Source organism: Mustela nivalis (assembly GCF_964662115.1).
Source record: "Mustela nivalis genome assembly, chromosome: 16".
NCBI classification, from domain to species: Eukaryota; Metazoa; Chordata; class Mammalia; order Carnivora; family Mustelidae; genus Mustela; species Mustela nivalis.
This window is the reverse complement of record NC_139035.1, coordinates 45,859,291-45,885,141: the sequence shown is the minus strand read 5'-3', so window position 1 is coordinate 45,885,141 and position 25,851 is coordinate 45,859,291. Positions and strand designations below refer to the sequence as shown.

General features: G+C 38.2%; 1 long non-coding RNA gene across 3 annotated transcripts; it reads left to right on the top strand.

The window, feature by feature from the left end:
• Positions 1–3,742: 3,742 nt before the first annotated feature.
• LOC309849511 lies at positions 3,743–25,846 on the top strand. 3 transcript variants are annotated; one of them, XR_014303739.1, is made up of 5 exons: positions 3,743–3,952; positions 4,835–5,023; positions 6,217–6,301; positions 6,814–6,904; positions 24,275–25,846. It is a non-coding gene; the product is annotated as an uncharacterized lncRNA (long non-coding RNA). The 3 variants fall into 3 exon arrangements; XR_014303740.1 differs by lacking the exon at positions 24,275–25,846 and adding an exon at positions 9,182–9,324; XR_014303741.1 differs by lacking the exon at positions 24,275–25,846 and having other exon boundaries at positions 6,814–8,289.
• The last annotated feature ends 5 nt before the right edge of the window (positions 25,847–25,851 follow it).

The following is a 25,851-nucleotide window of genomic DNA, read 5'->3' as shown; positions in this document are numbered from 1 at the left end:
TAGTAAAATAAAATAACGATTTATTGAAAGTGAGACAATATATGTGGAGAATTATGAGGACCTCTTTGGTAACGATCATCAAATCCAATGACATCTTCATGATTTTGCTGCTATAGAGGATTTTGGAAACACTGAAACACAAGAGTCTGAAATACGATTTTTATATTCATACATTTCAAACAACATAATTAGTTAAAATCAGTTGCCCATACACATTTTTAACTTCTGCAAAACTATGAAAACTTTAAGATGAAAATAAAGATAGAGTTAAGGTAAAAATGTTTTAAGGTGGTAACTTGTTACTTCATTTTGTATCAAATCAAGTGGAATTCTTAGAAACCTGGGTCTTTCTAATGGACCCAACTTATCTAAGTCTGAAACACAATTGACAGCCAGTTTTCTCACATTTAAAGGACATTGTTATAATTGGCAAGTGATCTTTGCTGTTAATATTGGTATGGACACTATTTCTCCAAAATCTCTTACCTAATTCTTGTGGAATCTATTTATGACACTTATTCTGTAATCAATATAGCTTGTAACTAATCATTTTCATTGTTGGCTGCAAAATAATGAGTTTTAAGACATTCTATTCTTTTTCTGAACTTACTAATTGTCATTCTTGTGTGAAGATGAATGTTAATTTGCCAGATCCTTAAACCATAAGTGACTCTTAATCTCACAAGACAAACTGAGGGTTGCTGGGGGGAGGGGGGTTGGGAGAAGGGGGTGGGATTATGGACATTGGGGAGGATATGTGCTTTGGTGAGTGCTGTGAAGTGTGTAAACCTGGTGATTCACAGACCTGTACCCCTGGGGATAAAAATATATGTTTATAAAAAAATAAAAAATTTAAAAAAAAATTTTTGCCTAAAAATGATTTGGAAAATCTTTATTTTTGCTCTTTAATTTCCAGTTTTTTGGAGTAAAGACTTAATAATAGTGACTGTGATGGATTTTAAGCTTTTTTTCTTTTTTTTTAAAACATTCTATCAGCATGGATTCACGAATTTTTATTTATTTCATTTGTCACAGTTATAGTCATTATGCTTTGAAGCTCTGATTGTCCCAAATTTGGCTAGTGAGCGCCTCTTGAAACTGGCTCCTGATTGTTTTGTTATACCCACTAGTCTTTGAGTGTTTTATCTCTTTTTAGAACAACACAGTACTCCAGTCTCACTGTATACTTCCCTGACCAATACCCATAATCATACAGCTTTCCAAAAAGGTCTGATTCTTTTTACTGGAAAATAGTGTTTAGAACACAAGATCTGTGTTATTAGTACTAGATGATAATGTTTAATACTATCAGAATGTTTTTAAATGTCTTTTTACTTATCAGAAATATGAAAAAGAAATGAAATTTGAAGTTCATTGGCTCCTATTGGATCTTATAATTCAGTGTTATAAATAATACTAGGTTAAGAAACTTTTAAATACATATTCTGTCTCTTCTCTTTATTCTTTTATTCGTATATTTCAGTATTTAAAATAATATTAAAAGTGTAATGTAAACATTACTATTTGCAGTTAAACTACTGAATGAAGGTTAAAATGTCTTTGCATTTATTTTGTCCCAGGAAGTTTGACTGTGAGTGTAAGTACGCCCTTCAAAAATGACTTGAAATCATCCTTACCTCTGATAGGTTCATTTACCAAATTACCAAATTAATAGATTTTTACACTTATTTGCCTTATATTTTTTTAAAAAGATTTTATTTATTTGAGAGAGAGAGACAGAGCATGAGAGGGGAGAGGTCATAGGGAGAAGCAGACTCCCTGCTGGGCAGGCAGTTCGATGTCGGACTTGATCTCAGGACTCCAGGATCATGACCTGAGCTGAAGGCAATTGTTTAACCAACTGAGCCACCCAGGCACCCCTGCCTTATATATTTTTTCAATTTTAGATTTTGCATCTTCCTCTTTTAAGCTAAACTTTTTTGAAAGTATGAAAAACACCTACATTTAAAAAATGATTTTATTTATTTATTTCAGAGAGAGAGAGAATGAGCAGGGAGGGTCAGAGGGAGAGGGAGAGAAACTCAAGGAGTCTCTGAGCCAAGCATGATCCTGATGTGGGCCTGGATCTCAGGGCCCTAAGAGCATGACTTGGGCAGGAAATCAAGAGTTAGAAGATTAAGCATCTGACCCAAACATCTGCATGCTTCAAAAGAAAAAGTAATATGAGAAGTATGCTGAGCAGTCTTACTTCCATCTTATCTGTTCCCTCATTTCATAAAGTTATATTTTTATTACTTTCTGACATCTTTCCTGTGTTCATTAATCTCCTTTTTTTTATAGAGAAGGGGGATTATGTTACAAATTTGTCTGTACATTGCCATTTTTGTGTTTACTTATTATTTATTTATTTTTAGTATCTATTTCTAATATCCCTTTGAATAACCTTCCTTAGCTCCCTGGGCAGAGGCTACCCTAGTAGTTGTGCTGCAATCGACCTAGTCAATAACACAGTCTGGCATCATCCCCCACCAAAGTGTTGCTGGCTAGGGGCCCAAAGAGAGAAGGTTCTGGGGTACTGTCCTCCCCTGGGATCCTCCAACTTTGGCCTTGTGGCTGGGATGCTTTAGAATAAAGGTCTGGTGGGTCCGACATGTAGGAGGAGCCCAAGTTGCAGGGGGCCCCCAGATGGGGTTCGGGGTCCCTGCAAGAATGGTGGTGGTGGGCAGATACTGTGGAAGTCTTCATCTTTGCACAGCCAATGTGGAATTTTTCTTTGTGTAACTGTGTCATCCAGTCAAATAATTAGGATTTTTTTTTTCTTGGTGGATGGACACTCTGTCCTTAACTTTTCATATGCAAAATTTAATTTAGTAGGGGCCAGGACCCCAGGTGTGCACAGCAGCCCCGTGCCGGGAAACCCTCCACTCTCTCAATGCTGTCAGAGACTTTTTAAATATATTACTGTAAGTTTGAAAGCACTGTGTAACGTATCACATACATTATCTCAATCGTTTCTAATGGAAACCCTATGAGGTAGGTATTACCTCCACATTTTTCAGAGAATTAAAGAGGTTCAGTAAGAATAAGCCATTGCCCCTTGATGACATTGATAGGGAGAAGCCAAACCATAATTTGAAACTAATCCATCACACAGATTTTTTTGTAATAAGAAAGTCTATTTCATTAGTTTTAAAAACAACCTCCCTTTTACAAATAACACCTGAACTCAAGAAAGCAGTAACTCTTTGAAAAATATATATAGAAGTGTCCAAAAATATTTTTAAATAGATTTGGAGATCATTTGTAGTTTTCTCCTCATAACATGTGGGGCAAACCTGGAACAAGTGTGGATTCTGTTATTGTTACTGTCATTCCACATAAATTAAAGAAAGAGAGAGATAAAATCCCGAGATCTCTAGCGTGTAATAAAATATAGACTTTAAGAAACAAAAGTCCTTAAGAAATTTATTCAAGAAGCCTGCAAAACTAATAAAACACAAGAGCTCAATTAATTTTGTGGACCTGAACTAAACTGAACGGAACAGGAGCTAGCACAGTTCCGATCGAACACAATGGAATGGAAATTAAGTCTGGGTCACCACTGCCGGGACGCCAGAGACCCGCCAGTGCTAGCCATTTGCACAGGCACAGACTCCAGCCCTGGGTTAGCTACAGAGGCCAAGTCCTCCGCGCCTTCCCCAGGCCCCGCCCACCCAGGTTCAGTTCCCGGCGTTGCCACTAGGGGCGGCCGCGGTCTCTGCAGCGCCTGTAGCCACGAAGCTGGTGGTCCGGGTTTCCAGCCGAGCCTATTTTCCAGCTGGGCCGCAACATGGCTGCGCACAGGGCTGCGAGTCGGGAAGTCGCCGCGTTCTCGTTTTCATGATAGTCCCCGGCTTCTGTGCGCGCCTTGCCTTCCCCAGGTCACTCCAGCAGACATGTTTGCCAAGGCCTTTCGGGTCAAGTCCAACACGGCCATCAAGGGGTCGGACAGGTGAGGGAGAGAAGGGGCCCGCCCCGCCCACCAGGCACCCAGACATCTCCCAGTGCGGGCTGGCCCACAGTTCTCTCTGAGCTGGGTCCGCCGCCCTGGGTGGAGGCCGGGGAAAGTACAGCCAGGATGGGACCCCGGAGAGCCAGGGGGGGTTAGACACGTTTTGAGGGCGAAGACGGAGCACAGGCCTAGCGTGTCTCCCAGGCTAGTAAAGGAAAACGTAATCCAGCCAGCGCTTCCTGACTGCGGCTAGATAAGGTGTGGGCGGTGCAAACACGAGCAATGACAGGGCCCGCCCTCCACAGAAATCCGATGGGACACCGAAAACTACAACTACAGGAGAAAAGGGATCTACTTGTCGCAGGAGAGACGGATGGAGGGTGAGGTGGGAGAGAACCAAGGGACGCGTTTTAAGAACTGCGTCTGTTACACAGTGTTGCTGTGTCTGTGCACAGTGTTGCTGATGCTGGTACCACGTTGCGAAGTTGGGGACCAGTGTTCCCTAGTTGTCACTCCTGGTACCTTCCTATAGCTTTTTGACCACAAGCTGACAGATTTGCGAGGCAGATAAGAGAAAGGAGTGGGGCGGAGGGCAAGGCTGAGTTTCTAGACAGGCTAACTTGGTTACTCACTAGATCTCAGTTTTCCTCCTTTGTGAAATGGAAAGACTTGCCCCCAGGAATATGTGAAACTAGATGAGACACTGAATGAGAAAGAGGATAGGATGTTTTGGAAGAGTAGGGCATCATATACCATATATAGGGCATCATAAACCAGTTTCCTTGGCCCCCGTGATTTTATAGTAGTTCCTCCAGAGTCCTTTGAATTTATTAAAATCCATCCAGGCAGGATTCATGCCACCTGTTGGTTTGCTTTCTGCAGGAGAAAGCTTCAGGCTGATGTGGCGGCTGCTTTCCGACTCTTGGAACAGATCAGGTCTCTGCCTTAGTACCTGGAAAGGAAGAGCTCAACGCTGTGAAGTTATATGCTCACAGGGGGGATGCGGTGACTGTGTATGGTGTGCTGGTAACCCCATCCTGTTTGAACTGGAGAAAAATCTATACCCAACAGGTATGCCAGTAGGATGGAGAGGGCCATTACTATAATCCTTGCCCAACCTCTGTTTCTACCCTACTTAAAACGGGAAGTACAAAATCTCCCAGTGTCATCCCTAAGGATCTTTTTGGACCCAGTGTCCCTAAAATTGGGTCTTTGAAGATCAAAAACTGCTGTAGGAGGAGAACAAAAGATCTAACACAGGAAGAGGGTAGTTGGCAAGGGATGTTCTGAGAAGAAGGAATAATAGTTCGTAGTGGGTTAAGTAGGGATGGAGGAGAGGTCTCGAAAAGGGTGAAATTTCAGGACATGTAAAAAATATTTTAAAAATTATCAGGGGACGCCTGGGTGGCTCAGTTGGTTGGACGACTGCCTTCGGCTCAGGTCATGATCCCGGAGTCCCGGGATCGAGTCCCGCATCAGGCTCCCAGCTGCATGGGGAGTCTGCTTCTCCCTCTGACCTTCTCCTCGCTCATGCTGTCTCTCACTGTCTCTCTCTCTCAAATAAATAAATAAAATCTTTAAAAAAAAATTTAAAAAAATTATCAGTAGCAGGATTTTCTTAAGAAACTGAATAGGAAGGAAGCTGGGTTAATGGAACTACATACCCAGCTGTCCAGTGATGTCCTTCAGTGCAGATATCTCACAGGGATTCTTTCTTAGGCTCTGCCTGGCTCTCAGGATCCTTTGCTTTCTGTCTTTGTCACTTGGGGCTCTTCTTTCCCCAGCTTGGCTACACCAGTGCAGTGGGGTCTCCTTCGGTTACCTGTGCCCCCAGCCCACTTTGCGCTTATCCAGACACAGGCCTTTTTTGATTTACAGTTTTACTGCTATTCTCTGGGAGCACAGGGGGAATAAAAGTAGTAAACATGGGGAAGTTTCAGCATGTCCCACAGGCTGTTCACTTACTTGCTTCTGAGGTACCAGATGAATCCTTGTTGGTTCTCTGTCCCTGCTTTTATCTCCTGTGCCCAAGGCCATTGCTGCATCCAGGTGGAATCACAGGGGCCTCCCAGTCTCAAGGGACATCCCATTTTTTAAGTATCTGCCTACTTCAAGAAGGGAACTTCTTAGGGCCTCACAGCGTCCTTGCTAGCTTTGAGTTGAGTTTCTTTTCTAAATTAAAGTGACCTTAGTGTTTGGCTTGTCCAGTTCCCTCAGAGATTGACCTTTTGGCAGTAAGTCTTCCTGTGTGTCTTTTTGAGCAGTGTTACACCTTGTGGTCCTATCCTGATCGTCTCCCAATACTCACAACATGGCCTCTGGTGCTCAAAAAACTGGTGGGGGGAGCAGGTAAGAGGATTTTCCTGTATTCTGGCTATTGGCTGAAACTTAGTAAGGGCCAGCTGCTTGAATAGATGCACCCATTTCCTGGGTTCATACCATTGAAAAATGAAATTTTTCGTGCATGTGTGTTTCCTCCCTCACCTGGCTGCTTCCATAAGGTCCCTGGGCCTCTACGACCCAGTTGAAAGGCTTCAATAAGGTTCGTACTTTGTACTTACAGCAGAAAGTACTCTGTGAACGACCATATGCTCTGCTTTACATCACTAAGCTAAAGTTAGGAAAAGCAGAACAAGAGATCATGGAACGTGACCCTCAGCTTATTCCTTCAGTTTGACCACTAGCCCCTGAAGAGAAAAGGTCTGATACTCAGGTTGCATTTCCTAATTTTCATTATGAATAACCTAGTTGATACTTAATAAGTGTTTGTTGGTTGAGTGAATGAATTAATGTTGAAGTCAAACTTGGAATTGCTTAGAGGCAGAATGTGGGTTGTGATGCCTTTGTCTTGTTTCCCACAGATTTGATGCTGCCCGGCCTTGTGGTGCCCCCTGCTGGTCTGCCTCAGGTACAGAAGGGTGACCTCTGTGCCATTGCCTTGGTGGGGAACAGGTACTGTGCCAGTCCCCTGTGCCTTTGGGGGAAAAACTTAGGTAAAACTGGGGAGGGACGGTGGGGAATAGCAACTTCAAAACCTTATGGGTAAAGGATTAAAAGAAAAAAACAGATCTTCTCTTCCAGAAGCCGAGAGTGGGTCATAGGAGAATGCTAGTGAGCCTGTGTGAGTGCCAGGAGTTGGGGGATGAGAGAAATAGGGAGAGTTTGGTCAAAGGATACAAACTTTCAATTATAGGATCGAGTTGGAAGATCTAATGGATAACAAGGTGATTATAGTTAGTAACATATGTGGCATAACGGATATTTGCTGAGAGAGTAGAATTTACCTGTTCTCACCACTGACCCCCAGCTAAATAAGAGCATTAAAAAAAAAAAGGAAAAAAGAATAAGTTTTGGAGAAGATGGGATATGCCTTTTTCACTCATTATTTAAAGTTACTTTCCAACACAATATGATAGTAAATAGTGAATATTCAACAAATATTTGTTAAGTAGGTAAATGAATATTTATGTCTGATAGTTCTATGTTGATCTCAAAATAAAGCAAGATGCTATGTCTTGTTTATTCATTTTATAAAAATTACTATTGTCAACTAAATACAAACATGCACACATACATAATCTCAACCATACATATGTGCACACACACATGCACCCTGGACTTTGGGAAAAAAAACAAGTCACATAGAATGACTTGCTATTTTGTTCTTGTGCAGACCCTGCTGAGATAGTATAGAAAATTATTTTTTATGCCAAAAGATAGTTGTTTAAGGAAATCCAGGGTGTCCATAGCAATAAAATAACCTCTTTACATAGGAAAAGGAAGAACATACAGGCAATATAATCCATAACTAAATGATTGCCCAGTTTCAGGACTGGAATGGTTCATTCTGACTAACTGAACTGTTTCTCTAGCTACTTTGGACCGTTAGAGCTGCAGGCTTTAAAGAACTGTTCACCTGCAGATGCTCATAGAGGTCTATCAGAATGCGTTTGGGTTCAATGTAAACTATATAGAGTAAGGAAAACAGTCAAAGAATTTTGAAAAGCAATACATTTAGCCCATTTAATGAAACTGGAATAATATTATAACTACACCAGGTAAAGAAATATTTTAAAATGAGACAACTTGCTGTCTGTACTTAGAAGGAACACAGAAAATAGTTTAATTCCTTCCATTTCTGAAGGGGGATTTATTTTTGTAATCACACTGGTAGTTTTAAATTTTCTTCAAAGTGTTTGTGACATATTGACATTTACTATTACTAATACTTGGCAGTATGTGTATCTCTATGTTACTAAGAATATGTTCATATTTTATATCTCTTCCACTTGGTTTCAGTCAATGCAGTCAAAGCAATAAACAGTTTTCAGTGTTTACTGTCTGTCAGTAATCTCTTTGGTTCCAGAGGCATAAGGTATAAAACAAAACACAGCCCTTTTCCTGAAGGATCATACAGTTTATGTGAAGGAGTCAGGGAATTAGATAGGAAAACAAATAATATGATAACAGTATATTGTTTCTTTAAATTGATTTTGTACTTAATATTCTGACATGATTATTATATGACACTTTTATTTTCTATAATATCTTTTCAATGAATACATTATTGTATTCATTGAATTAATGAATTCAATGAACAGTAAATAATTTACTGTTGTTAACATATAATTAGCATGACCAATCCTGTATCATAGAACATTTATGTCTTTCTATTTTGGATTTAGGATATAATGTTGCAATTAAAAGGAAGACATTTATCTAAGTATTTTTATCTCTCTCTCAACCTCAGGAGCCAGATCAGGTTTAATATTAAATTTATTTTTGTATCCTAACTAGTTGATGGAGTGGTATGCTCAGAGCTGGACCTTGAGGCATTAAATTATTTACAAGGGTATAAAGCAATATTAAAGCATAAGAAGTGGTAACTAATTGGATGATAGAGGTAATCAATGACAAAAGACATCAAATATGATGAGTTTGGCCGTACGAGACCCGTTCAGTTAAAAATATTGTTGAAAGGCTATTATGCATTTGTATTACAAAGGAGAAAAAGTCACCATCCCTACCTGTTATGGACTGAATGTTTGTGTCCCTCAAGTTCATATATTGAAACTCTACCCTCTAATGTGCCTGTATTTGGGGACAGGTCCTTTATAAAATGTCAATAGGGTCAGATGAGATCATGACCCTTGGTGTCCTCGTGATGGGATTAGTGCGCTCATTAAGAAGAGGCACCAGAGCGGGCTCTCTCTCTCTCTGCTCACATAGAACAGGTCATGAGAACACACAGCAGGATGGAGGCAACCTGTAGCATCCAGGAAGAGAAATCTCTTCAGAAACTGACCATGTTGGCATCCTGACTTGAACTTCTGGTTTCCAGAATACTGAAAACCTAAATGTCTGTTGTTGAAGCTGCTGTCTATGGTATTTTGTTATGGTGGCATCAGTGCCTAATAATCTGCCTTTGGGAAACAAACCAGTTAACACAGTCTTAGGTGGATAGGATTTATGCTAGGAGACATTCACACATGGCATCACTATCACAGCTTATGAGAGGAAAACTTAGCTGAGGTCATGAATTCAGGGAAAGTACATATTCTGTAGAATATTATGCCTAAGCAAAATCTCAAATGGTGAACAAGGATCAACCAGGACCAAAAGTTAGGAAGCAACGTTTCATCAGAAGAAATAGCATAAGCAGGAACGTGAGTATTGGCAGCAGATCCACACTGGTGACCGGTATCTGTGATGGGCAGAATCCTAAGATGACTTCTCTAAGATTTTCACTCTAGTCTTAGTACCAGAAAGAAATGTAAGCATGATGAGATACTACTGCTATGATTATGTGATTAGTCAATTGACTTTGAGTTCATCTGAGCATATCTGACTAGCCAGAGAAGCCCTTAGCAGGATCCAGGGCCTTCCTGAAGAGAGACTGAGGTGTGAGAGGGCCTATCGAGGAGGTCCCCAGGGAGGGAACTGAGAAGAGCCTGAAAGAGCTCAGAGCCATCCCCGGCCACGAGCCCGCAAGAGAACGAGACCTCAGTCCTACCATTGCAAGAAACAATACTGTCAGCAGCCCTGTGAGCTTGAGAGAGGACACCGACCTGCAGAAGAAACACGCCAACCAACACCTCAGTTTCAATCTTGTGATAAGTTGATCAGAGGACCCAGATTCCTGACCCACAGACAGTCTCTGCCGTTTTATGCAACTAACTTTGGTAACTGGTTAGGTAGCAGTAGAAGCTACTACATTCATAGAGATCATGAAACATGAAACTAAAAGAAACTAGGTATAGGAGAGGTAGATAGGATTTCGTGAATCTTCTAAAGCTTTTTAAGGAAACATGGGCTTCATTTTGTGGATCATGGCGATATCTCTGGGTGGTTACAAGCGAGGGTGCAGGGGTCGGATTTCAGTTGTACAAGGTTGCTCTGGCTGCAGTTTAGAGGATAGATATGCGGGAGTTACCACGACCATGTACGATGCTGCTGCTCCTGCTGGAGCAGTTATAATCACAAATCATAACATCTATTAAATATGCCGTATTTAGGGGCACTTCTGTGGCTCAGTCATTTGACTGTCTTCCTTGGGCTCCCGTCATGATCCCAGGGTCCTGGGATTGAATCCCGCATCGGGCTCCCTCTGTCTCTCAAATAAATAAATAATATCCTTAAAATATATAATATTTATACAAAATGCTTGAAATCTGCATTTGTAGATATCCTTTATAGAAAACATTAAAAGCTAGAATTGGGCTCCCAATCCAGCCAAATTAAGAAATTAATTGAAAGAAGGGAGAAAAGAAGGAATGACTGATTTATGAGACTATCTAGAAAATTAATATGTGCGTGAATAGAATCACCCAAAAAGACTAGCTGGAGGTGCTTTGAGCTGATAACCCTCAAATCTGACCTGGTGTCAGTTTGGCCACAAGTACGTCCACTCCAGTCAAAATCAAAGGTGACATGGGAGAGTGGGCTGTTTACTTTGACACAATCAAAGCTGCCATCTGAGACTAAATCACCTGGAGATCCGAATCACAAATCAGTCATTTCTGATTTGGTGGGTTATCAACTTCGGTGAATATTAATTTATGAAGAAAGTCTCAGACATGCCAGACTCCTCCTGCCTGACTCCTGAGAATCAAATAGCTCTACAGCAGAACCTGAGGCTGCCCCATCCCATAAAATCAGACACACACTCATGAATGACGTGTCCATAATTGTCTGTAAAAGACTTTGTGCTCATCCATCTACCTGTTTGTTTACATATCCATTCATGGAGGCATTAATTCCTTGCCTTCTCTGCCTGGACTTTGCTCGGTGCTGAGGATACAGGGTGAACTCACCAGACAGAATCCCTGCCCTCACGAAGCTTACATTTTATCTGGGGGTATGGATATTAAACAAATCCTATGAAGTTAGTATTTCTAGCAAAAACATAATACATGCCACAAAGAGGACTATGAATGGAATGAAATGGGCAGAAATTAAAAACTTGAGAGACGAAGGAAAGTTCTTTGAAGAAATTTGGGTTGACCTACGAAGAAGAGAAGGAAAATAACTAGGAAAAAGAGGGATAAAATGCTGTCCAATGAAAGAAGCGTTCACAGCCAGTGTATCTTGCAAACTCTACTCACTAAAATATCTTGTCAGGGAATCTGTGGGTATACTGAAAAAAGTCAAGATAAAATAATTCAAGACTTTTTGCTATTTGGTACTTTGTCCCAAGTGAGCTTTCTCATTGATAAATAAGAAATAGACATTTTTAAGTAATCTCTACAACACTAATTACTGGTTTAAAAACACTGAACATAATAGAAATTGATTAGGAATTCACTAACATAACTTACAAATCCTTTTTATTTGTCAATTTGTATCTGCAGTTTCATCTTCTGGCTAAAATCTATTTGTAACGCTAAAATTAATACCTGGGGCCTTTTCACCATCATTCCAGGGCACGTACACACACAGAGCAGTGAAAAATCAGAGTTGTCCAAATGTGCACATCCCCTGCTGGTCCAACAAGGTGCTGCTCTACCTTGTCCTTTCCAGCAATTCTACAGAGACGACCATGGGATGGAGGCAGCAGGGGGCAGGACTGTGTAGTATAAGACACAGGCTCTATGGCCAGTTAGGTAGGGTTTGAAGGTCAACTCTGGTACTGTTATTGGGATGGTCACTTAACACTTCTAAACCTACTTTTTTCTCTGTGAAATAAAGCAAGTATAATCTACCGGGATGAAATGCTTTAGGAATTAAGATTATATGTGAGGTATGTCTCTATCAACATAGACACAAAAATACATGTACATATGATACCCCTAGGAGCAATGGTTCAGTATTTGTTAATGTAGATTTTTGTGGTGATTTTCTAGACACTAGTAGCAGGAAAAATGAGAATTGAGTGTCTATGTGTATGGGTGTGTATTGTACACACATATGTAAAATACATATACAAATATGAAATACATATGTGTATGTATATGTACACGCATGTATCTTATATATCGTGTGTATCATATGTATGTGAAAAGTAAGCATTGTATATATGGGCTAATACTGAAAGCTTTATTGCTAAGTCAAGAAGATGAAAGTACTATAATCAGCTCTACTGTCTAACACAGCACTAGATGTTCTCACTCATGTAACTGGTCAAAAGAGAGAAATTAGAAGCATAAACATCAGAAAGAGAGTACTAAAAATATCAGTATTTGCAGATGACATGATTTAAACCCAGCAATTCCACTGGACTTCAGTGGAAAGATTCTACAGATGACAAAGTAATTCAGTTAGTGGTATGGTGGGAAATTAAAATATAGACATCAATAGGCTTCATCAATACACACAATGATCAATTGAAGATATGAGGTAAAAGAAGACCTGACTTACATTTTCAACAAAAATAAAAGCTTAGAAAAAACATGAAAGTTGAGAAAAATCTACCTGAGAAAATATTTTCAGCATTCTTAATCACAAACATGAAATGAAGTACATGGAGATATATACTATAGAAAGACAGCTTCATAAAAGTGTCAGGGACAGGCTATATGGAAAAACAAATAGACATAAATATCCAAGAAAACTTTGGAAAGAAGAGTAACAGTGATGACAAGAGTGATTAGATTAGGCCTATTAAAAAACAAAACTCAATTTAAAATTAAGTTAGTGACTTCTGGATACACAGACCGATAAAATAAACTGAAGTTTCAGAAATAGACCCACATATGTACGGCAATTTACTATATCCTATGGTGATCTCTGGGTCCTGAGATTGAGCTCAGCATCAGGCTCTGTGCTTAGCATGGGATCTGCTTGAAGTTCAGTCCCTCTCTCTGCCCTGCCTGTTCATTCTCTCTCTCTCTCTCTAAAATAAGTACATCTTAAAAAAAAAAAAAAAAGGAAAAGAAGATGATGAAGAAATGTACTATATCCTAGGGGTAGTATTTCAAATAGATCAGGGAGTCTTGGAATTTTAAAATCAATGGTGTTGTGACAAACTGGGTAGTTATTTGAAAAATAATGGGGTTCAATTGATACACACTAAAATAAATTCAAATCAGTTAAAGGTATATATATATATATATTCAGACTTATGATATATATGTAGATAGATATCTATAGCTATAGATATCTATATCTCCAACAAAGATGTAGAAGAAAAACTTGTTTCAACTTTACACAATAAAATATTTATTTTTACTTGATATGAATAAGAATATGTGCTTAACCACCCCCCTCCCAGTCCTGGTAACCAAAGGCAAAAGACACAACAAACTGAACAAAATTAGAATTCATGGTACATACAAAAAGGCTACCATACTAATTTATAAAAAGCTCTATATATCAATAAGGAAAAGTTCAGTAGAAAATGTGTGAAACATATGAATAGGCAATTATATATATTGAGCAAGAGGTCACCACTTATATAGCTGGATTTTGAAGAAAAACACCTTTTTGCTAGCCTATTTTTGTTCATATATATGTATGAAAAATTAACTTGAAACATCCTCTCAACTTTCATTTCCACGATGATCACAGAGTGATCTCAAAAAGGACCTCTGAAATATTTGGTATCTGAAAATATTGCCATTTTCAGGACACAGAAGTAAATAAATGTGTTAGTGTTCTTTTTTTATTTTATATAATGAGAATTTTAATTCTACTTCATGGTATTCTTAATTATAAGTAAAATGTGCTCTTCCTTATAATAAAAACAAGAGTTTCTTCAGGCAAAATATCTTTTATAGATTTTTCTGATGACAAAAACGTCTTTGTAATTTAGCCCAAACCACGCCCTTCCGATGATTGGGAGCATCTTTAAATATTAGGGATGTCGAAATTTTCCAAGTCACAGAGTGTAACCACACAATTTTTTTGTTCATTTTCATAACAATCCAAATACTAAAAATAAAATCATATCCTCATTGTGTCTATGAAGAAAGAGAGGACTACAGATCTTATCCCTGCAGTGTTTAATACGTGTGTTACTTTATGAACATGACTTTTCATATACTAGCAGCTCCTTCAGAAACAAGACCTACACTGGCTCAGTAACTGCTTACCTTTGGATCTTTGCAGCTTTTTCATTCAGTAATTACTTAGATTAAGTGAAATGTAGAAATAGCATCAAATATAGAACATTCAGAATATGCACCTTTAATAAATCCCATATTAAATCAGTGAATGTTACTCAGTTTAAAGCAGGTATAATGAAATCAGAGCTATGTAATGAAATCATGGTTTCATCTATCTGCTCATCTATTTGTAACCTGTCTTCATAAATATCTCTCTGTAATTCAGTAAGCAATTCAGACGTGCTAAAAATTGTGTTACAAGCTTTATTTCCTTATTCTCATAACAGTATGTGCTTAAAAATAATCATATCCAACAGATGAATGGATCAAGAAGATGTGGTATACACAATGGAATACTATGCAGCCATCATAAGAAATGAAATCTTGCCATTTGCGACAACATGGATGGAACTAGAGCGTATCATGCTTAGCGAAATAAGTCAAGCAGAGAAAGACAACTATCATATGATCTCCCTGATATGAGGAAGTGGTGATGCAACATGGGGGCTTAAGTGGGTACGAGAAGAATCAATGAAACAAGATGGGATTGGGAGGGAGACAAACCATAAGTGACTCTTCATCTCACAAAACAAACAGGGTTGCTGGGGGGAGGGGGTTTGGGAGAAGGGGGTGGGATTATGGACATTGGGGAGGGTATGTGCTTGGGTGAGTGCTGTGAAGTGTGTAAACCTGGTGATTCACAGACCTGTACCCCTGGGGATAAAAATATATGTTTATAAAAAAAAATAATAATCATATCCCTGTAATATCTATGAAGAAACAAATGATTATAAATATTCCTTAATCTCTTTTGAGGTAGACTACAAATAAGAAGTGTGACTTCGTAGCATAATTTCTTAAACATTAGACCTTATTGTCTGCCCCAAAATACTGTCATGAATATTCATTTATAACAAATGTATCTTGTTAAACTTCTGACATAAACAAATGCATCTAACTTGCCTCAGTGCTAGTTGATTTAAGTATGTTACATTGGAAAAATACTTTTCTCTCTCTAAATGCTGATAGTTTATTTCCTTTTCTATTTTCTCTTTCTTATCCCTGAAAAAGGGAAGAAAAGCAGAGAGACCAACACACTGGTGGGATTGAGGGCAGTGCTGCCCATAGAATTTTCTGTAATTACAGATTTGTTCTGTCTCCATTCTCTGAGACAGTAGCTACTAGTCACATGGGGAGAATGGATGAAAATAGTCAAAAGTCATAACCCTCCAGTTATAAGATGAATAAGTTCTGGGGATATAATGGACTACGGTTAACTATGGTGTATTATATACTTGAAAGTTCCTAAGAGAATAGATCTTAAATATTCTCATCACACACACACACACACACACACACACACACAGAAAGAGAAAAAAAACTAGGTGAGGTGGTGCATGTTAATTAACCTTATTGTGGTAAGGACGAAATACGTATGTACATCAAAATCATGGAGCTGCAAACCTTAAACATATACAATGTTTTTTTTATCAATCATATCTCAGTAAAGCTGGAAAAAGTGTTAAATTTTTGTTATAAATGAAAACATGATTAATACAATAAAGAGCTAGATTTTCATTTAATTTTAAGTACTTATAATTGTCAGTGGCTATGTGTGACTAATAGATCTTGTATTGGACAGTGTACATCCAATGTCTTTGCCACACCACCACCCTGTCATGATGTAAGTCCCGTCATTCTACATCCAAACATATCCCCAATCGCTCCACTTTTTTTCATCTGTCCCACCATAGCAACAAACATTGAGCAATTTCTTTCTAGTTAGTGCACCTGCTTCTACTCCCAGCAGTCTGTTCTCCAGATAGCGATAAAAGTAAGCATTTAAAAAACTCAAAATTAACATAATGCTCAATGGTGCAAGATTGAAAGCCTTTCCCCTACGGTGGGAACAAGACAAGGACTCCTGCACTCACCACTTCTATTTCACATAGTACTGGAAGTTCTAGCCAGAGCACTTAGGCTTCAAAACGAAATAAATGGCTTTCAAACTGGAAAGGAAGAAGTAAAACTATCTCTATTTGTAGAAATGTTTTTTTTTTTATTTTTCAAAATAATGACTGTGGGCTCTCTCTCCACAGAAAAGATGCTATTTATTTTTTTACATTTATTTATTTTCAACATAACAGTATTCATTGTTTTTGCACCACACCCAGTGCTCCTTGCAATCCGTGCCCTCTATAATACCCACCACCTGGTTCCCCCAACCTCCCACCCCCGCCTCGGCCACTTCAAACCCCTCAGATTGCTTTTCAGAGTCCATAGTCTCTCATGGTTCACCTCCCCTTCCAATTTCCCCCAACTCCCTTCTCCTCTCTAACTCCCCTTGTTCTCCATGCTATTTGTTATGCTCCACAAAGAAGTGAAACTATATGATAATTGACTCTCTCTGCTTGATTTATTTCACTCAGCATAATCTCTTCCAGTCCTGTCCATGTTGCTACAAAAGTTGGGTATTCATCCTTTCTGATGGAGGCATAATACTCCATAGTGTATATGAACCACATCTTCCTTATCCATTCATCCATTGAAGGGCTTCTTGATTCTTTCCACAGTTTGGTGCCAAACTGTGAAATGATCTTATGTAGAAAAAAAGTCTGATGAATACACAGACACACAAACTGTTAAAGCTAATAAAGAAATTCAGCAAAGTGCAAGATTCAAAATCAATACATAAAAATCAGTTGTATTTCTATACACTGACAATGAAGAACCCAAAAATAACATTAAGAATACAATTCCAGGGTGCCTGTGTGGCTCAGTGGGTTAAGCCTCTGCCTGTATTGTATTGTGAAGTTTTATATTAAGCTTAACTTCTCTAGGTAAAGGTTATGATGTGCAAATTTGAAAGTAAAAAGACAAATTACCTTCTAGTGAGAGAAGCAGAGTAAAAATAATAAATCAGTGGAGAAATACAATAGTAAAACCAGTAGTTTGAGATTAGGGCTAAGAAGAAAAAATTGCAAAATAATTTTGAAATAAAAAGTAATAAGAAAATCCAATTTAGTTAGAGCAGCCAAGAAATGCTTTTCTGAAAAAGTGGTATTGCAGTTCTGACTTGTACGATGAGAATGAGGGGGTCGTGAGAAAGGCCAAGAAACACACTCCGAAGCAGATAAACAGTGGAAAGGCTTGGGAAGGGTGCTTGGGGACAAGGTGTCTAGATGCTATTGAGAAGGTGAAGAATTCTACAAGAAATATCAGAGAAATGGAGAGAGGAGGTGCATGAGTCATGGGAAGGGATTTAGAATTTGTTCTGAAAACAATGGGAAAAAAATCACTGAATGTTTCTGTTCAAAGGATGGATGTAATCTAATTTACATTGCTGAGAAATCTGGCTGCCTACTGTGAGCGAATTGTCTGAGCCCTGCCAGATGCTTGGAACAATGGTTCAGATCAAATATTACAGTGTCTTTGGCTAAGGCTGAAGTATGGCATGCAGGCAAGGGGATGGACTAGAAATCAGAAGTGCTCATGGACCGAGTGTGGTTAATGAGGGAAAAGGGGGTATTGGAAATAATCCATAGATTTTAAACTGGGACAAGTAGCTGAGTGATGGTGAGGAAATGGGAAAAGGCTGAATTTTTGGAGGAATATCAAGAGCCCATTTCCCACATACTGGTTTTGAGGTAGCCATTTAATATCCAAAATAGGATGTCAGAAAAGTAGATGGATATTAGAATCAGGATGGATGGATTTCATTTATTTATTTATTTATTTGACAGAGTAGAGCACACAAGTAGGCAGAGAGTCAGGCAGAGAGAGAGGTGGAAGCAGGCTCCCCGCTGAGCAGAGACCCCCGACGCGGGGCTCAATCCCAAGACCCTGGGATCATGACCTGAGCCGAAGGCAGAAGCCTAACCCACTGAGCCACCCAGGCACCCCTCAGGATGGATTTCTGAAGAGAAATCTGGACTGAAGAAAGAAATGTTATATATCTGTATCACCAAATATTGTATTTAATATTATGGGTCAGACTGAAATGGATTCCTCAGGAAGATATTTCCCTTTAAGAGGGAAAGATGTACCAGGACAGCAATTTGAGGCAAGGAAAAAATTAGATGAGGAGTATTCGATCATTTATGATCAATTAAAACATCTCTAATTCAAACCAAATCAAGAAGGAATCTTATCAAGTAACATACACTTAAAACTAGATGTAAGGTGCATGTCTGAGGTTGTGTATTCACTGCTTCCAAGATGCTGACAATCCTTAAGGATAGTTGTTATAGTTCACCTACTTTACAGATAGCAAAACTGATCACATAGAGAAAAAAACAACTTGTGCATAGTGGCATAATTAATGAAAGAGAGATGCCAGGCGTTAGGATCTAAGCTCATTTCTGTCACATCACTCTCACAAAAAAGTGTATTTAATCTTTCCCAGTATGATACTATAAACCAATGAATTTAGGTTGATGAATCCCATTGTCCCCATTTTCTTATCAATGAAAAATAGGAGCCTCAAAAATATTTGACAATTTGTTCATGCTCACACTGATGATTAGTAGAGTCATGGCTAGCGTTCAGGTCTCAACTCTTCCACAAATACTGTCTTCCCCAGAGCCCAGGAGGTCATGTTTCCTATCTAGTCTTGGCCCCATTATAAAACAACTTTTAGTTTCTTCATTTACTGGGGTTTTTCCCTTAAATATTTATTCATTCATTCATTTACTTGAGAGAGAGAGAGAGAGTGAGCATGGGTGGGGGTGAGGGGCAGAGAGAGAGAGGGAGAAATCCCAAGCAGACTTCAAACTGAGCACAGAGCCCTACATGGGGCTTGACCTCATGATCCTGAGAGCATGTCCTGTGTCGAAATCAGGAGTCAGACACTTAACCAACTGAGCCACCCAGGTCTCCCTACATTTATTTTAAAAACTCCTGGGTATATTAGTCCAAGTCCTCATTTTGGCTGTCCTTTGCTTCCTTGACATTTTCCTCCACCAAAAAGGCATTGGTGATACAGATAAAATTTTCAGTATCTGTGGCAGGATTTCAGGGAGCCACTGGCATGGCTATTTACCATTATGTGCTGAGCCAGGCTTGATTTTCAGGTATAATACTCATATTATTTTTATTATGAGATATGACTACTTTTTACAAGGTAAATAAAGTTGAAGGAAATACAACCATGCATTTGTATTTCTTATCTCTATCCTTAGACTTTGCTATCTCTAACATTACAGAATCTTTAAAATTTTAATTGGTAACATATACATACCAATGACCTTGAATTTGGCCTGTCATATAAAAAATTCATTAATTATTAAATAATAATGTAAATGAATGGTAATGAATAGTACCTTTTTCATTAAACCTATCAGCTAATTCTTATTCATGTTCCAACCCAATTTCATTCACCATATACTGATATCTTGTTGGCCTTCAGCATATGGATCAGTACTTATTTCCAGGATTATTTCAATATTCTTTTCCTTTTCATAAAGATAATTTGTGAAATTAAACTCTTCAGATTACATATAGTAATTTCCTTGTTACAAAGTTTTATATTAAGTTTAATTCCTCTGGATAAAGCTTATGATGTGAAAATTTGAAAGTAAAAAGCACAAATAATGGTGCTTTTTGGTGGCACCAAAGTGGTGGCAGAAAATTGTATGTGCACATCCAAAACAGATATACATATTGCATAAAACCAATCATACCTTGCAGAGAACACGTGATAATTTTTTTTTAATATTAGCTCTTTTGTCTTAAAATGTAATATTTTTGTCTACTTCAAGAAATCTAAAAATCGTCATTACCATGACTCTTTAAGTTCCATTTCACCTTTTTACTGACATGAAATATAAAATTGAAAAACAACAACAAAAAATATCCCAAGATGCATGTGCTTACCTTTAAAGAATCTTGAGGTTTTTTGTTATTTTTCAAAATCTTCTCAACTTTTCCTAATTACTTCCTACTTAGAAATCCTGTCACAGCTTTCCTTGTCTTCACACCTGGGATTTACTTTCTCCCTCCTAATACACCATCACAAGTGAAAACACTGTTTTTGGTTCCAAATGCATATTCAACAGCTGTTGAGGAAATTAGAAATGTGTGTTCATTTACTAACACACTCAGACTTCAGCTTAGTAGTGTAACAAATTGAAAAAAGTCCCGCACTACAAAGTTGTACAAAGGATCACACTGAGCCAAGAATTAATTTATTTAGAGAAGAGGGGAGTGGGGCACTAATTGCTTAATCTTCCTAAGAAAAGGTCAATTTACTTTTAGCAAATACTGAAGAAAAGTACACATTTATTAAGCTTCTATTTTATTGAACTTTTTGTCCCTTCAGATCACGCCATTCAAAGTTGACCTTTGTCTGACAATTCGAATGTCCTTCTAATGAATTTCACCTGCTCTCAAATATTAAAAATTCCCTTTGATGATAAATTTTCTTTCATGAACTTACCAGCCACTGAATTGGCCAAAGCACAGGTCTGTTTACAGTGTGAGATCCAAGTAACAGTGCTGTAGTTCTGGACCTTGAGGTTCCAGCCATGTGAGTGAGTTTCCCACTCCAATCTGGGAAGAGCAGACGCTGCAGTCATTTCAATCACTGCGGTCATGTAGACCCAGCCTCGTTCTAAATTTCCTCAAGTGCTTTCATCATATGGGTTTGGCAAATGGACAACTCAGAGTAGATACAGTATTGAACTGTGTCTTCTCAGTGGTGCGGGTGGAACAGGGCTATAAAAGGAGGCCCTTGAAATTAGTATATTGGCGCTCATCCATTCCTGGATGTGTTCTTTTCCTGTCTATTAACCTCAGGAAAATATCTAACTGGGTGTTTTGTATGAGGTTATTCACATTTTTGTTTTGTTTTGTTTTTATCATTTTTAGTGGGCCTTAGATTCAGGAGAACCTAAATTTCTTGTTCTCATATTAAAATAAAAATAAGGCATGCTCTGTTAGTTAACTTTTACCTTCTGTTCAGGTCATGGTCCCAGGGTCCTGGGATCGAGCCCCACATTGGAATCCTTGCTAACCAGAGAGCCTGCTTCTCCTTCTGCTGCTCTCCCTACTTGTGCTCTTTCTGTGTGTTTCAAATAAATAAAAATCTTAAAATTAAAAAGAATAGTCAGGAAAGCCCTATAAGGCTCTCAACTGCCTTCCACCTGCCTGCCTCATCTTTTGCTTGTTCACCTTGCAGGATTCAGCCTCATTGTAACCCTCCATATGCTATGGTTTCAAAGCCTGCCTATGATTGGAGCACCTGAGTGGCTCAGTTGGTTAAGCATCAGACTTTTTTTTAAAAAATATTTATTTATTTATTTATTTTGACAGAGAGAGATACAGCAAGGGAGGGAACAGAAGCAGGAGGAGTGGGAGAGGGAGAAGCAGGGAACCCGATGTGGGGCTCCATCCCTGGGATCATGAGCTGAGCTAAAGACAAATGCTTAATGACTGAGCCACTCAGGTGCCCCAAGAATCAGAATCTCGATTTCATCTCAGATCATGATCTCAGGGTCCTGAGATTAAGCCCCTCATGGGGCTCTGAGATGGGCATGGAACCTGCTTGGGATTCTCTCTTGCCCTCAGCCTCTCCCCTCACACCCACACCAGTTCTATCTAAAAATAAATCATATATATATATATATATATATGCACACACACACACACACATATATATATAAAACTGGTTATGATTAAAAAATCATATATATAAATAAAACTTGTTATGATTAAAAAACAAATGGTGCCCTCAACATACTCATTATATTGCTGTCAAACCCAAAGCAATGCACCTTATGACCCCTTTCCCCACTTCCCTCCCTCTTTCTCTTTCTCTCTCTTTTTCAAGTAAAATCTTTGGGGAACCTGGGTGGCTCAGTGGGTTAATCATGGAACTCTTGGTTTTGGCTCAGGTTGTGATCTGAGTCATGAGATCTGAGTCATGAGCCTGATGGCTCCACACTTGCATGAAGTCTATTCAAGAGTCTCTCTCCTTCCTCCTCTGCCCCTCTCCCCAACCCAGCCCTACCAGCTAACTTACACTCTTTTTCAAAGGAATCAAAACTTCTAGAAAAATTAAATAATACAATTTTTTGTCATATACATCATCCTTTCAAAAGTAGTTGCGCCCCGATATTAAAGAACTTTCTTGGTCAATTATAATAATTCTGTATTTTCCATGTAAGTAGCCACTTGCAAGCTAGAGACTGTTTAGCTTGTCTAAAAGAGAAAGCAAATCTTAAAATCAATATTCCTTAGTTAAACTTCAAATATTAGAAAACTCTAATTACATGGGTTTCTCTGTAATCAGAAGGGAAAATGAAAAACTGAGTGTTTTAACATCACTACATTTAGAAAATTTCAAATTAAACTCAGAATTCTTAAATCCATTTTTTATTTAAAATTTTTTATTTATTTTCAGCATAATAGTATTTATTGTTTTTGCACCACACCCAGTGCTCCATGCAATCTGTGCCCTCTCCAATACCCACCACCTGGTTCCCCCAACCTCCCAGCCCCCGCCCCTTCAAAACCCTCAGATTGTTTTTAGAGTCCATGGTCTCCCGTGGTTCACCTCCCCTTCCAATTTGTGTTGGAGAGGATGTGGAGAAAGGGGAACCCTCTTACACTGTTGGTGGGATGCAAGTTGGTGCAGCCACTTTGGAGAACAGTGTCGAGATTCTTCAAGAAATTAAAAATAGAGCTTCCCTATGACCCTGCCATTGCACTACTGGGTATTTACCCCAAAGATACAGATGTAGTGAAAAGAAGGGCCATCTGTACCCCAATGTTTATAGCAGCAATGGCCACGGTCGCCAAACTGTGGAAAGAACCAAGATGCCCTTCAATGGATGAATGGATAAGGAAGATGTGGTCCATATACACTATGGAGTATTATGCCTCCATCAGAAAGGACGAATACCCAACTTTTGTAGCAACGTGGACGGGACTGGAAGAGATTATGCTGAGTGAAATAAGTCAAGCAGAGAGAATCAATTATTTTAAATCCATTTTTAAGAACAAAAATTAAGTTGTTGCAAGCTCACCATTTTTTAATTAAAGTAATAGAGTATAGAAAACTAAATCTGATATATTTCTTTTCATTATCTTTGTTCCACAAGTCCAAAATGTAAAATTCTATATTAATTTTAAGTGTAAATCATTGATCATTCTTATAAAAAGATCTGTTCAGTAATATTTATAATTGAGTTTAAAGACAAATAATGGATATTTATCCCATTAATATTCTATCTAAACTTAGTTCTAAAAATATTTTATTGTAATAACTATATACTTAAAACTATATATAGAAGTAGTTTTTGTCAATTTTTGGTATCTGATGCCAAGTGATCGAAGATGGCAAACCCGACTCACTCGCCTAGTGTTTTTATATGTTTTCTTTGTATGGTTCCTAGTTTTAAAGATATGTACGTTCACACACACACACACGCGCGCATGCCCACATATTTTAAGTTCCTAAAAAAGTGTAAAGAGAACAGTGATTATAAGAAATAGAAAGTTAATATCAGTTACTGGTTTATAGTTATAGGCCTTTACCAACTCTAAGAATAAAACTCCCTATTTAGAAAAAAAAGTATTTCCAGGTCAATATGCAAATGTCATTTGAAAGCATTCTCTTTTTTAAAATAAATTGTTTCTCTTGAGTGGTTTTACAAATATCAGTTGTGTTGGTATAATATGTTTACAAGCAAACCAAATTTACAGGCCAAAGGAGATTTTTAAAATAAATCTATATATGAATCTTAAATAAGATTTGATAAGCACACAGATGGTTCTGCAGGTGGTGATGTCTCAGCAACAGAAGCTCTTCGAGAAGGAGCATGTGTTAGCGTCTTGAAGTAACAATGGACATGCACAACTGCTCTAATTCTCCAGTCCATCGAGCGGACATCTTATGCCAATCATTTGGTCACCACTATGTCTCCAGTTGTCTCAACATGTCACAGTCTCTCAACAGTCCTCCTGTTACCATCCCTGAATGTACATCCTGAGCAGGTATATATGACATGTGTGAAAAAGGCTGGAGATTGTTGGACCTAGAAAGGATCCAAAAACAGAAAAGAAAACTCTATTAATAAATGCAGTTAGATCAGACTTCCCACTTTCATCATAAGAACAGAATAAAATCAAATATTTAGCAATCATTCTATTTGTAACCCTGAATTAGCCAAATTGACCAATTCTTTCATTTCTAAAAAATGTCACATTTTTTAGAAACAAGTTACACTCTCAACACTAGACTATGTATAATTAACCTATGAATTGATCACAAAACTTTAGTAAAGTGTTAGGTTTCGATAAATTTCGGTTTAGAAAATTGAGTTTAGTCCTCTGATTTTAGAAAATGTCATCAAACCATCATCCTTGGCAAAAATCTTATTATTCTTTAAAAGTGAAACATCCTGAATCCTGTCACTTATTCAGGTAGCATCAGCTATCTTTTTCAAAGATCCAGCAAAGGCAGCTGAGGTTGTATAGATTGCCAAGTCTGAATGAGGATGTGAGACAGACAGTGCTTCCAGTGAGATTTCGGCCCCTCCACCCATCTAAATGTTTCTATTTTAGGTACCAGAAAGAGGTCAGAACAAGCTTGTTGACTGAAACCTCTTGAGTGCATGTTAGTTTCCTGCTCTTATGACTAGCAAATATAATAGTTGCATGATTCTCACTTTGTATAAAAAGAATGACACAGATATCATCTTGGTACTAGCTGATCTACTGACAAATGCACAAGCCTTTAACTTAGCTCTAATTGTAATTAGAAATAAAATTACTCATATCCTAATCCAATAAATGACTAATCACCAGATTTTTCATATGTATTCCCAACAATTGTCCTTTTAGTAAAGTCACAAATATCTTATTTTGCATGCTAGATGCTTGAAATGTAAAAATGACTAGCTGATTCATGAAGAACAGTAGAAATTACTTGGGCAAGATGTTTTTCTTACTGCTATTTGAAGTGGTTTATAAAGCAACTAAGCTTCTTAGGAAACCCTGCCTTTCAGCAGTTTCCTTAGTCCATCTGTTTAAAACTTGAACTTATACCTGACTGATAATATAAAAAACTGATAGCTGTACAGCCATTTTGGAAAACAATTTAGAAAATTCTTATAAACTTAAGCAAACACGTAATGTAGGGACCACCAATTCCACCCCTAGGTATTTACCCAAGAAAAAGAGATTGTTTATGTCCATACGAAGACCTGTATACAAATGATTGTAAGAGGTTTATTAGTAATCTCCAGAAATAGGAAATAACCTAAATGTTTGCCAACTGGTAAGTGAAAAACACACTGTGATATATCTATTCACCTGAATGCTACTCAGCAATAAAAACAAATGAACCACTGGTCT